At 35.6% G+C, this 14095-nt stretch overlaps 1 long non-coding RNA gene across 2 annotated transcripts in view; it reads left to right on the forward strand.

Moving 5' to 3' along the window:
- The window catches only part of LOC309615187, a 571459-nt gene that overhangs the window by 13219 nt on the left and 544145 nt on the right, over positions 1–14095 (forward strand). The window lies entirely within an intron of this gene.

Consider the following 14095-nt stretch of genomic DNA (forward strand, 5'->3'; position numbering starts at 1 on the left):
ATCACATGCTGCAAAACATTTCATCCAAATTTATTTTGGATATAGCTCTTGTCTCATAAATTCAGCAAAATTCATTATGGTTAAATTTTACAGTAAAGCAGAGTAAATGTATTATTCATGTCTTATTTCACAAATCACAAAAATTCTTCATCTCATTGATAAAACAGTGAATATATAAAGAGCATTTTCATTGGAACTGGAGCAGAAGGTACTGTTATCTCTGCAAATAGATGTGGTATCAAAAAAAGGCAAAGACAATAAAGACAACACAGAAGCAGTGTTTCTGTTTTAAATTTTGCTTATTTTGAGTACCCATGGGATAAATTACAGCAGCCTTTGGGAAAGCAGAGCCATTAAAATTAGGAGATGGAGAAGATGAAATCAATGATGATGTAATCTAGACCCTTGATGACACAGGGCAGACTCCCTTAAATATCTCTCCTGCATGCTGTGTGTGTTGTAATGCTTCAGGCTAGGAGAAATTTCTGAATCTGATTTGTGCCTTCACAAATCTATGCTTTCTCTTTATTTTTATTTTACTTTGTATAGTGACTTCCTTGCTGTCCTTAGGAAGAAAAAAAAAGGAGGCCGTAATAATCTGGTTTTAGTCTATTTTTTTCTTACAATAGTAATACTGAAAGCAAAAGCATGTTATTATCAAACAATTTTGCAGGTAAATTTCACAGCTAAAATCCAGCCTCTCAATAAAATAGTAGATCAAACAATATCCATGTGCAGGAATTAAAATTAGTAATCTCATGAATTACAGATCTCCATACTCTGTAAATTCTCAGAGGAATTATGCTTTTTGTTTGTGTTTTTTGCCTCATTGGAATTCGTTGAAAATAAAAGAGTCTATGACATTTAACTGTAGTTTGAGATATATAACATGTTAAGTCAAACTTGTGAAAACTAATCTATTTTAATGTATTCGTTGCCCCAGTTATGATACCACCTAACATAAAATTTAAGGAATAAATTCATTTAGTAGCCAGAAATGGTATTTATGATTATTATCCTTAATCTAGCCTGGTTCAATATGAGTAGAGGACATAAGATGTCGGATTTGCACTATATATTTAAAACAATGGAAAATAGTCTTGCAGGTTTTCACTTAGTTCATAAATAGCTAGTAAAACCTTTAACCATTAATTCTGAACAAAAGTTTTCCCATTCTAAAATGCTAGAAAATTAAAAACAAAATAATGTTGATATTTTTTGAGAAGTGTTGATGATAACAGTTAGATATTTTTGAACTATCAAGAGCTAAATTTAGATGATCACTTATGAAAATAGTTATAACTGGCAGCATAATATCAATAAGTAGATACTTTAGTGTCAACACAGACAAGATTATCAACCTGAGCTGCATGCTAAGCACAATTAACTGAAAAGCAAAAGTTCAACCAGAGTACATTGGTCTGATTTTGAGAGTTCTTTTCCAAAAAATTACAGTCACATAAGAGCAGTTATATGAAATTAACTTAGATAGGCAATTTTTTTCTAATTAGAAAAGATGAAGAATTTTTTAATTTAAGGAAGAAAAAGTATGTATTACTGAATAAAATATAAAAACTCTTTTTGCTGGAAGACTCAGGTACGGGAGTTTCTGAAATGTATCTGAGTTACCAGTGGCCAAACCTATGAGGAGACATAGGTTTTGTTTGTTTGTTTGTTTTTAAAATATTTATTTATTTATTTATGACTTCACTGGGTCTTCATTGCTGCACGCGGGCTTTCTCTAGTTGCAGTGAGCTAGGGCTACTCTTTGTTGTGGTGCACAGGCTTTTCATTGTGGTGGCTTCTCTTGTTGTGGAGCACAGGCTCTAGGCGAGTGGGCTTCAGTAGTTGTGGCTCGCGGTCTCTAGAGCACAGGCTCAGCAGTTGTGGCACATGGGCTTAGTTGCTCCGCGGCACGTGGGATCTTCCTGGATCAGGGATCAAACCCGTGTCCCCTGCATCGGCAGGCGGATTCTTAACCACTGCACCACCAGGGAAGTCCCTGTTTGTTTTTTGAGAGTAATGGATATGTTTATTATCTTGATTGCAGTGATGATTTCATAAGTGTGAATGTCAAAACTATTCAAATGGTATTTTACATACATTCAGTTTATTGTATTATAAATGAATTATACCTCAGGCTGTCTGAAAATGGAATAAGAACTACATGAAATTCTTTAGATTCTTCTTGAGGAGACATAGGTTTTTGAAGAAATTGTCACTAAAGGAATAGAAAGCCAAGTGAAATTGTAACCATGCAAATAAAGATCTGAATAAATATATGACACAGATATAAGGACATGACATTTCTCACAGTTACTGCCCCCAAAAAAGAACTCTACTAAATACTTGTTTTTTTTCAATTGCAGTCAATATACTAAAACACTGATATTCCTTGGAATTCTAAAACTTTGACTTCATTTCTGGCTTTACAAATTATTAATAATATGACTTTATGTAAGTCCCTGATATCTCATTTGATAGAAAATAATAATACCTACCTCAGAGGTTATTTAGAAAATTAAATGTGATAATTGCTGTGAAAGCATAGCACAATACCTGACACATGAATACAATAAATTTTAAGTGGTTAAAAATAATCACTCTGCTAGTGGGAAGCAGCCGCATAGCACAGGGAGATCAGCTTGGTGCTTTGTGACCACCTAGAGGGGTGGGATAGGGAGGGTGGGAGGGAGGGAGATGCAAGAGGGAAGAGATATAGGGACATATGTATATGTATAACTGATTCACTTTGTTATAAAGCAGAAACTGACACACCATTGTAAAGCAATTATACTCTAATAAAGATGTTAAAAAAATAAAAAATAAAATAATCACTCGAATGAAGTCATCATTTCATAGACTAGTTCTCTTTTCTTTTCCATTCATCATTCAGCTCTAGTACAGGATAATGTAGCAAACTGTGTAATATTTCCTTTGTGACAGTTAAATGGAAGCCTGATATAGATTTGAAAATAGTATCTTGGAGGAAGCAAAGGTAATTTCTATTTGTTACATTTTTATCCACACTTTACTTTAAATCCATCTACTTTAAATTTGTAAAATCTGCAGGCAATTGTCTTGAATTTTTAGCAAGATATCCAAGAAGCCCAAATGGTTTCTTAAATTTATAAAATAAGCAACTACCTACTCGAAACCAACTTATGAAGATGTGGAATGCAATGAGATTATAATCACACCTGTCTCACATCTTTTCCCACACATAACCTAAAACTGAACCTCTTCAACCCATAAAAACACTGCTGATAAACCCTGCTAACATACAGTATTTCTCCTTTTTCTCTTCTCTTTGGAATTTCTCCTTGATGTCCTTAGGGAAAAAGCCAAGATATGAGTATCATTTAACATAATTTTAATTTTGTTTTATTTTTTTCAGCTTTAAAAGGAAATGAAAGCAATTATCAAGAAATGAACATATGGGATATTTTTATGGGGGCTAATATAATGCTAGTTCAAATAGCTTGTGTTTTAAAAATCTAACGTATTTCTTCCAGCCCATCACTCATCATCCTAACCCTATTCCTCATTACTTACCTACATAGGATATAAAATAGATGGGGATGTAAGAATTGGTTTCCCATAGTTGGAAATAAAAATGTAATTTTTAATCCTTTAATAATAAGTGAAGCAACAATAGCTTGAACAATAACTTCTGGAAATTCTGGAAAACTTTTCCTGTGACACAGGTCTATTCTCATACCACTAACAGCCATAATGAAAATCTTCAAGTAACAACTTACATCACAAGGTAATCATATTGACCAAAAATACTGGTCAGTTGTGGGAATGTCTCAAAGAGGGAAAATAGGACTAAGAAAGTTTCCTATAACTCCCCTGATTTAGAATTCTAACATATACATGTGAAATAAAAATTATTCAAGAGTGAGAAGAGAGACATACATTTCTCTTTACACATTTTTAAAAATAAATTTATTTATTTATTTATATTTTTGGCTGCGTCGGGTCTTGGTTGCTGTGCTTGGGCTTTCTTTAGTTGTGGCGAGTGGGGGCTACTCTTCCTTGCGGTGCGCGGGCTTCTCATTGCGGTGGCTTCTCTTGTTGCGTGGCACCAGCTCTAGGCGCGTGGGCTTCAGTAGTTGTGGCTCATGGGCTGTAGAGCACAGGCTCAGTATTTGTGGTGCACAGGCTTAGTTTCTCTGTGGCATGTGGGATCTTCCCAGACCAGGGGTCGAACCTGTGTCCGCTGCATTGGCAGGCGTATTCTTAACCACTGTGCCACCAGGGAAGTTCTCTCCTTACACTTTTCACATTTCACTACGTCATTTGGGATACCTGTCATTCACTCGAATTTACTGAGTAGACACTCCTACTGAGTAGACACTTTTGTTTGGAGTAACTGGGATAGGGATTGAAAGAAACCTTTTTAGTTCTTATCAAGAGAGCTGAAAAGATAAAGCAAACCTGTTAGTCAGTTTGCCTGTTTGTCATCTCTTCTCTCTTCCCACAATCCTTGCTGAGTGAGCATGGGGTCACATGACACCTCCCCCCCACACACCATTCACCCCACCAGATAAACACAGCTGAGGCTGATTGGATCAATTGTAGGCACCTGACTCAAGCTGAGCCAATCAGATTCATCTTCCAGGCATTTGGAATTAGGAATTCTTGTCACAACTTTGGAACATTTAGAGAGATCACCCAAAGCTGACCCTAGTGGCCATGTTTGGTCTAGTATAAGTGAAACAGGGAGATGTGCTCCATAGAGAAAAAATAGTGATTGAGGTGCATACAAGGATGAAGAAATGAGAGTCCCTGTGGCCCTGGAGCGAGAGAATAGAATGAAGTCAGCAGCCTTGGATTTTGATGGCATTCTGTTTCCTTGTTCCATTCTCTCATAAAACTTGCCCTTGAGTTTTTAAATAGTGTTTTACCCTTTAAATAAATTCCCCGTCATTACGTAGCTAGTTTGAGTGAGTCTCTGTTCCTTACAACCAATGACTAAGGTAGGAAGTGAGCTGTTCCCTAGCCTCACTTTGAAAACCAAGTTTTGCAGAGATATACTGTTACAGAGTAACTCTTATTAACTTGGTAGAATGCTGTGTGACAGTTTGGATCTTTTTCTTGTTTTCAAAAAATTAGTATATATTTTATGTAAACTTAAAGATGCCAAACAAAAGCATAAATTTCATAAATCAAGGCACTAACATAATGTGAAAATAAGAGAAGTATCATTTGACTGTATTTTTAAAATACTATTACAAATAGGGTCCGGCTTTACACTTAAAAGTTCTTTTAGAATATTTAAATTTTGCATATATATGAAATGTCTAAGTCTTGACTGTTCATTTTCCAGTCTCTCTTACCTTTTATTATAATCTTGGTTTTTCTCTTTTGTATTAATTTTACTTTTCTTTTTTTAATTAACTTATTTATTTTTTTGGCTGCATTGGGTCTTCATTGCTGCATGCGGGCTTTCTCTAGTTGCGGTGAGCGGGGGCTACCCGTCATTGCGGTGGCTTCTCTTGTTGTGGAGCACGGGTTCTAGGCATGCGGACTTCAGTAGTTGTGGCACGTGGGCTCAGTAGTTGTGGCTTGCGGGCTCTAGAGCACAGGCTCAGTAGTTGTGGCACACAGGCTTAGTTGCTCCACAGCATGTGGGATCTTCCTGGGCCAGGGCTTGAACCCATGTCCCTGCATTGGCAGGTGGATTCTTAACCATTGTGCCGCCAGGGAAGTCCCTGTATTAATTTTAGTTAGAATTTTATTTTTATCAAATGTACGTACATAGTTTTTATTAAGGCAAATTTTACTGAAAGAATTATAATAATGCCAATCCTCCTCTCCCAAACCAAACACTGAATTTTTCTAAAAATTTGTTTTCTCTAGTAGTTTCATATTTCTAAGTAACATATTTTACTGCTATCTCTGTGTAGCAATGTTATTTTTTCCCACTGCCTCCATTCCCCTTCCCCAGTCCTTCCTATACAGGCTTTACTTTATTCTGATTGTCTAAATACATTTTGTCACTGTAGGTAAAGTATAACAAAAAAGGATATTTTGCACAAGTAGGGCACTGCAACTACTCCTTCCTTCCTGTACAACCCTTTATTTTTTCCTGGAATTAGTAACTGCCTAAAGTTTTCATTTGTCAGTTTTTATTTGTTTTTCATTTGCCTAAATTTACTGTAGTTTTTCAGTACTGTTTTTCAAGTGTTTAATTATCAATTTCTTCTTCCTTTGCTTTTATTTTTCTTATATCCCCCTGTTCCAATCTGGACTGGTATCTACACATTTTAGTTCTGGGGAATTTTCTTGTGTAATTCTATAGATGATTTCATTCTCTCCATTTTCTTGTTTGGAAATTGGATCTTTTGTTGGATCCTCTAAGTTCTTTACTTTTCATCTCTTGTTTCCCATCTGCTTGATCTTTTTGTTCTACCAGCTGGGAAATTTCTTCAATATTATCTGCCAAATCTCCTATTGAATTGTTCATTTTACCTATCTTATTTTTTATTTCCAATAATTTTTCTTATTCTCTGTTCTGTTTTTATAGCATGCTTGTTCTTGTTTTATGCTTGTAATAATCATGTTATTTCTTTGAGAATATTCCTTAAAGTATGTTTTGCCCCTTTTAGTGTGTCTGTTTTCTTTATGTAATTTATTTTCTCTTTATCTAGTCTAATGTCTGTCTTTCTTGTTGAGGACTCTCCTCAAATGTCTTATGATGCTTAATTGTCTGTTTCATATTTAACCATAAGAGCCTAGAATGCCATAGGGAAGCACAATATGTTTGTGAATAGGGTGCCTCAACTGTATAATGATTGGTAATGAACATGCTTTTCTTTTTTCATTGGAATCTCTCAATCATCTGTTTCAATAGGTGTTTTCTTTGGGGTCATTTGCTTCCCCAGAGAAGTATTCTCTTATTCTCCCACCTGGGAGGGTACATACCTCAATCCTGTGTTCCAGGAACAGGTAGAGAAGGGGAGCTAGAGTCTTACCAATCAGTACAAAAATTTGGACTTAGTCATTTTGGCTTCAGCCCCATTTCCCATACTGACTAGTGTCCAGAGCCTCTCAGATGTGGTATTTCATCTAGAAGCTAAAATATTGGTACTCTTCAAGGTAGAAGGTGGGAAGAAAATAAAGAAAGATTTACTTAGAGGTGTGGGGAGTAGATGAAATCCAAGGGTCTAGCCACTTTCAACCACTCTCCTTGTTCTCAGCATTGAGCTTCACCACCACCTCCCCCAGCGCCTTGTGCTTCCATGTCCTAAACCTTTCCAGGTTTCTGTAGGGCAAATTAGACTAAAAAGAGAACAAGGAGAAGGAGGAAGAGGAGAAGAGGAGGAAGAAGAAGAGAAAGAAAAAGGAGATGAAGGAGAAGAAGAAACGTGTTTCTCATGGATAACCGTCTGTCTAGGCACCCAGGTTATAGCTTCCTTTATTTAACACCACTATCCATCTGCTTTCCATCTCCGAAAGAATTCTGTTGAAATCCCTCATCATATCTTCCTTCTTTTTTTTCTTATATATTTTTTGTCTCTTTTTACTCCTTTACTTACTTTATTGGGGCTTCAGGAGAATGAGGAAATAGAGGCATGTTCAATCACAAGTTTTCTCCTTACTTCACGTAGAATAAATTCAGATTCCCTTCTAAAAGATGCTTCTGCTCATTGCTCTTGCCAGGTCCTGAGTTTATCCCCAGAGCATAATACTTTAGGGATTTCAACCTGAAAAAAATAGCCTGAAGAATTTTCCTGAATTTACATAGAGAAACTTCAACTATAATGTCCTATAGCTTCTCACCCAAAAGCATGGTATTAGCCAACAGGAAAAAAACACACCATAATAGTGGAAGCCACGGTTAGCAGAGTTGTGAATTTTGAGGCAGTGAACACACAGGCTCAACGAGTGGAACAATGATTCAGTTAATTTGATCAATCTGAGTGATGGAACTCTAGGGACATCCCCAGAGGAGGAGAATGCCATGTGTTTGCCACTGATCTTATGAAATGTGGCTCTGCTCTTTAAACTGCAACCTTAAAAATACAGTACAGAATTTTAGTTTACTAAAGTCACTCTCTACCACTGGGAGCCACCTGGACTTTTACACATTGGCCAAAGCTTTCAAATTACTTTATCAAAGTCTGAGAAAAGTCTGATTGTAAATTATTTGCTAACGTAAGTATTCAGGTTAGGAAGATAGCTTAGTCTAATTTACCAAAGCCTGTCCCTTCTTCTTAATTTCACCCTGCTTCTGCCACCATATTGTAGATGCAGGCAAACATTCTTATGGTCCTTGAAAAAGCATTGTGCAACTTTAGGCTTAGGTCATTCTTTTAGAAAAACTTATACTGACTTTTTAAGTCTCCAAAATCCTCATACACATGAATTTCCATCTGCTGTTTTCTTTTTTAGATGTCACATAGTGTAGTTTAATGGCCATTGAATGAAGAATAAGAAAAGTTTTAGGCATAACCATAGTTTTTAATTTCTATGAGTGTCAATTTCCCAGGAAAAAATATGTGAAAGAGCCTTGTAAATTATAAAGAAATTTGTATAATCCATTCCACCATTTTTAGTTTTTCAGAGAACACTGAGTGATGATTCTGTTTAAAATGATAAGGAATAAACATTTAATCATTATAATAAAAAGAATTTCAGTGGATTAATTTGATGGGCCTACCTTTTAATTATTATGACTACATAAAAGAAAAATACCCTAAGGCCTTCTCCAAGTTACACATTTTCCCTGTAACTAACTGTAGTGTTTGTTATATGCTGAATTATGCCCCCCCACCCCAAATTTATATTCCGAAGCTCAATCCAGTACCTCAGAATTGACTGTATTTGGAGATAGGACCTTTAAGGAGGTAATTAAGTTAAAATGGGTTTGTTAGGGTGGACCCTAATCAAATAGGACTGGTGTCCTTACAAGAAGAAGAGGTTAAGACACAGAGGGAAAACCAGGTGAAGACAGGGAGAAGGTCACAACCCACAAGCCAAGGAGAGAGGCCTCAGAAGAAACAACCCTGCAGACAACTTGATCTTGGATTCTAGCCTCCAGAATTGTGACAAAATCAATTTCTGTTGTTTAAGCCACTCAGTCTGTGACATTTTGTTATATCAGCACTAGAAAAAAAAATACACTGTTTAAGGCAAAAAAAAGAAAAATGTAAGACCACAGCACATGTTGTCCTGGGATAATATATAGTCCTTCTTAGAAATTTTACTACTTTACAAAAGGTAATTTTTCTGGAAACATGAAAAGAGTGGTAATTTTATTAATTTAATGTTGTTTTTCACATTATTCTTAATTGTGTTTATTTTAGTTTAAATTCTACTAACAGGTAAGGTGGCAGTGTTTTGTATTGCCTTGGCCAAAAAGTTTGTTCGGTTTTAAATAAAAATAAAAAACATTCTTTATTTCACCAAGAATTTTACTGAACAATGTATTCACTAACTGAACAAACTTTTTGGCTAACCCAATACCTCAGGAATAAAACCGCTATATAGTCATACATTCAGTAGCAGCATCAAAACACATGTGGGATTTGCTTTGGTTTTTTTTTTTCTGTTGTACCAAATAAATTTACCAGACGAAAAGCTCAAATATAGCTAGTATGTAAGCCATTCTGTTGGCTTGCATATATATTTCATTTTATATATTAAATATATATATATTTATATTTATATATACATATATAGTCAATAAATTACAAATGTAAATAATAGAGAGTAACAAGAATGGTATCTTGGCATATCCCATTAATAGAATGCCCTTATGAAGTATGATGGTTACTTTTTTCTTAGTTAAGGAAAACAGTAAAGAGACTTGGAATGTCTACTAAGGACTAGGCAGGAGATACGAACTTAGAAGTCACTGTTTTTGAAAAACAAGGTAGTTTCTCATTTATATTTAAGACAACTTGAATTTTTGAAACTGTATTGTAGTTCTGATATTTTCATTATTAATAATATTTAGCTTATTATTTATTGATAAGTCAATGAAAATATTTGTAACGTCTAAATAATTTACTAATATCCTCTTACTTGCTCCAAATTATGAATCATAAGAAAGAGGACAAGGGTATTTATTTAGCCTAAATATAGCAAATGCTAAATACTGTCTCCCTGAATATTGAAATATAATCTCCCTGCATATTCTTTACCCCAGGGTGTTACCAGAGTAGTACCCTAGGGTAAAGAGTATGAAGGGAGATTATATTTTACATAAACAGTATGGAGTAAAAAGAACCTTGGCATATCCCTGTTAATGGAATGTCCTTATGAGGTATCCTAATTACTTTTTTCTTGGTTAAGGAAAACAGTAAAGAAGGCTTGGAACGTCATATATGAATCTGAGTTATTTCTGCCATTTGGATGGCATGGCAGCACACCGGAATTGCCTGAGCTGCAAGCAAGTTTTTTGGATTGAAAGGAGATATTCTCAAATCTAGAAAGTACTGTTTAGTATGTATAAAAATAAAATACGTACAAAAATAAAACAAAAAGGAGTTAACTTACTTTTAAAATAATGAACTCATAAGTCAAATATAAAATATGAACCTAAGAAAAGTAATAGTAATAAATGAGCAAAAGCTGTTTTCTCTAAACAGTATATATTCTGATTTCTCTCTTGTTCCCATTTGTGAGTTGTTCGTGCTCCTAAAGGCAACCCCTGCACTTGATCACTAGATTCCACGCCCTTTCTTCAAGTCAGCTTGTCATTCCAGCAATTCTTCCTTCTCCATCGTTATTTCTCTTTTTTATGGATTGTAAGTACAAAACATGTTGTAGTTTCTCCCATCAGACTTTTGTAAACCTCTTTCCCCTGATATCTCTTATCAAGGACGCAAATGACCTTCACCTTTCTAAAGCCAGTGGTTCATTTTCAGTCCTCATTTTACTTGAGCAGCATTTTAAACTGTGGCTTCCAGGGCACTCACTCTCTTGGTTTTCCTCTTACCCTACTGGCTGCTTTTTCTCAAACTCCTTTATTTGATCCTTCATATCTTTTTGACAAAGCAATGTTCAAATGCCCCAAAGCTAAGTCATTGAACATCACTATAATCTCATCCAGATACATAGCTTTAGATGCCACATATCTGCTGGTGACTTCTTAGTTTGTATCTCCCCTCCTAGATCTGCCCTCTGACTTCAGACTCGTATGTCTAACTACCTACTTGATATCCTTAACTGGATGTCTAAAAATCATCTCATACTTGACATGATCAAAATTGAACTCTTGATATTACATTCTTCCGTCTCCATCTAAGACAGCATCTCCCATAGTCTCTCCTTTATCAGTAATAGCAACTCCATCCCTTCAGGTGTTCAAACCAAAAAACCTTGTAGTCTTTCATATCTCACATCCAACCTGTCAGCAAATCCTGTTGACTTTGCCTTTGAAATACATCCAGACTTTAACCACTTCTCACCACATCTATGTCTCACCTGGATTATTGCAACTGCCTTCTCACTGGTTCCTGCTTAACCCCTTGCTCTCTTATAGTCAATAGAAAAGTCCAACTGGGCCTTTTAAAAGATAAGTTAGATCACATCATTTCTTTACTCAAACATCTTGCAACAGCTTCTGTTTCATTATAAAGATAAGGCCTTACACCAAGCTGCTCTTCTAATACCTTCCTATTCTACTGCATGTTAATCCTCCATCCCTCTGCTCTAGCCCCATTGGCCTTCTTGTTCTGGCCTCTTGTTCATGAAACCTGCTAGAAATGGTACCACCTCAAGCTTTTGTACTTGCTTTTCATTCTGCCTGAAAAGATCGCTTCCCTGCATCCCCCTACCTTCCCACCATGTCCCTGTCCCCCACTCCCCAATCATTATGTGGATTATTCTTTCTGTTTCAAATCTTTGCTCCAATGTCACCTTCCTAGTGAGACCTTCCCCAATGACCCTATTTAGGGTAACTCTCCCTCTACCCAGCTCTTGGCAATTAGCATACTTCTCTGTTATTCCATAGCACTTCTCATCATCTGATGTGATGCATAGTTTTGCTTATTTCGTTTTGTATTCTCTGTCACCCTTCACTAGAATGTGAGCCCAGAAAGGAGGAATTATTGTCTGGTTTGTATTGCTTGTATCCCCACAGCCTAGAAGAGTTCCTGGTAGACCGTTAATAATTTTTTTAAATAAATTAATAGACACTGATATACTCTTTATTTTTTGCCTCTTCATAACTAGATTTTAAATAACCATAGTCTGCTTTTATTTTGATAAATTACAGCCAATTTATTTTGTATTTTTCTCTCTATTACCCATAATCTAGTCATAGATTTTCTTTTTAATCATAGGATAGTAGATTTTTAGAACTAGAATGGACCTTTTAAGGTGAAGAAAATTATTTGGTCACCGTGGACTGTTATTGAACCTCTTTGGGCCTTAGTTTCTTTATCGGTAATTGAATAAGTCAAAGTCAGGCTGTAAATCCAGCTCAAGTTTTAAATCAATATTCAACTCGTGTATCACAACACTAGGAAGGTTCATATTTAGTTTTTTTTTGTGCAATATACCTGAAAGTCAGTCACTTTTCACTAGAAATCATTTTCCATGAAGGAAAATTTCCTTCCAGTAGTTTGGGAGGGACAGAGGAGAGTGAGGGAGTTCAGGCTGGATGTCTTTATTTCGTTGGTAAACTGGGAAGTGAGGTCTTCAACTGAAAATAAGAAGGATAAGAATAGGAATGGGCATTTGAACAGAATGGAAAAGATGAATGAGTGTGAACAGTAAGGTGGAGAATTTACTGAGTTACTTTTTTTTTTTTAAACATCTTTATTGAAGTATAATTGCTTTACAGTGGTGTGTTAGTTTCTGCTTTATAACAAAGTGAATCAGTTATACATATGTTCCCATATCCCTTCCCTCTTGCATCTGCCTCCCTCCCACCCTCCCCATCCCACCCCTCTAGGTGATCACAAAGCACCAAGCTGATCTCCCTGCGCTATGTAAAATAGATAGCTAGTGTGAAGCAGCCACATAGTACTGAGTTACTTTTGTTAAATGTATATAAATCATGCAAATGCTTTTTCAAGGGAAAGTCTATTGACAGTGGCATGGGCATAAATACACTACCAGATGTAAAATAGCTAGCTAGTGGGGAGCAGCCGCATAGCACAGGGAGATCAGGTCAGTGCTTTGTGATCACCTAGAGGGGTGGGATAGGGAGGGTGGGAGGGAGACGCAAGAGGGAGGAGATATGGGGATATATGTATACATATAGCTGATTCACTTTGTTATACGGCAGAAACTAACACAATGTTATAAAGCAATTATACTCCAATAAAGATGTTAAAAACAATAGCAATAGGAAATTACAGTAGTTCTTTATAAGAAAAATACAAATTAAAATATTTTTAAAGATTTAAAGAAATAGTACACCTAAGTAACTTTGATATCACTAAAAGAGCTTCATATTTTTTATTATTAACTATCTTCAAATTTTTAACATTCTTTAGGTATCAAAAGTAAAGATACTGAGCTTTTAATCTTACAAAATCTTTCATATGTTTTGACAATTATAGCTTTGGAAGGAATTGTACTTTCTGGGCCTTGGAAACAATTACAGTTTCTTGAAATTCTATTTAAAAAATTCTCTCATCTGCCGATTCCCAAAATCTGAAATTATGAACATTTAATTCTCTACTATTCTAATTCTTTCATTGGTCAAGCAGTTTTTGAGAACCTCCTGCCTTTTTCATACTGCAGGGGATTGTAAGAAATAATAATGCATAAATATTGTTTTATGTGTCATGCTAGTAATTTGAGAAGGATTCTTATCTGGAACAACACTTAAATGTTTTCTTAACAAAACCCAGAAAGAATTTCTCCTTCAATCTCTCCTCACTCTCAATGTCCACTCAGTCTTCAAATCATATCAAATCTACCTTCTAAATATTTCTATCATATGTCTTCTCTTTTCCATGTCCATTACCACTACCAAGTTGTTTACACTCTATTTATTTCCCACCTCAGAGACCACAAGGGCCTCCTAACTGGTTTCTCTGTTTTAGTCTTACCTCTTCAGTAACCTCCACATTGCAATTAGAATTTCCTTGTAAAACTCAAATCTGACATCATTCTCCTGATT

The sequence above is a fragment of the Balaenoptera borealis genome (genome assembly GCF_965194805.1).
Source record: "Balaenoptera borealis genome assembly, chromosome: 17".
Classification (NCBI taxonomy): Eukaryota; Metazoa; Chordata; class Mammalia; order Artiodactyla; family Balaenopteridae; genus Balaenoptera; species Balaenoptera borealis.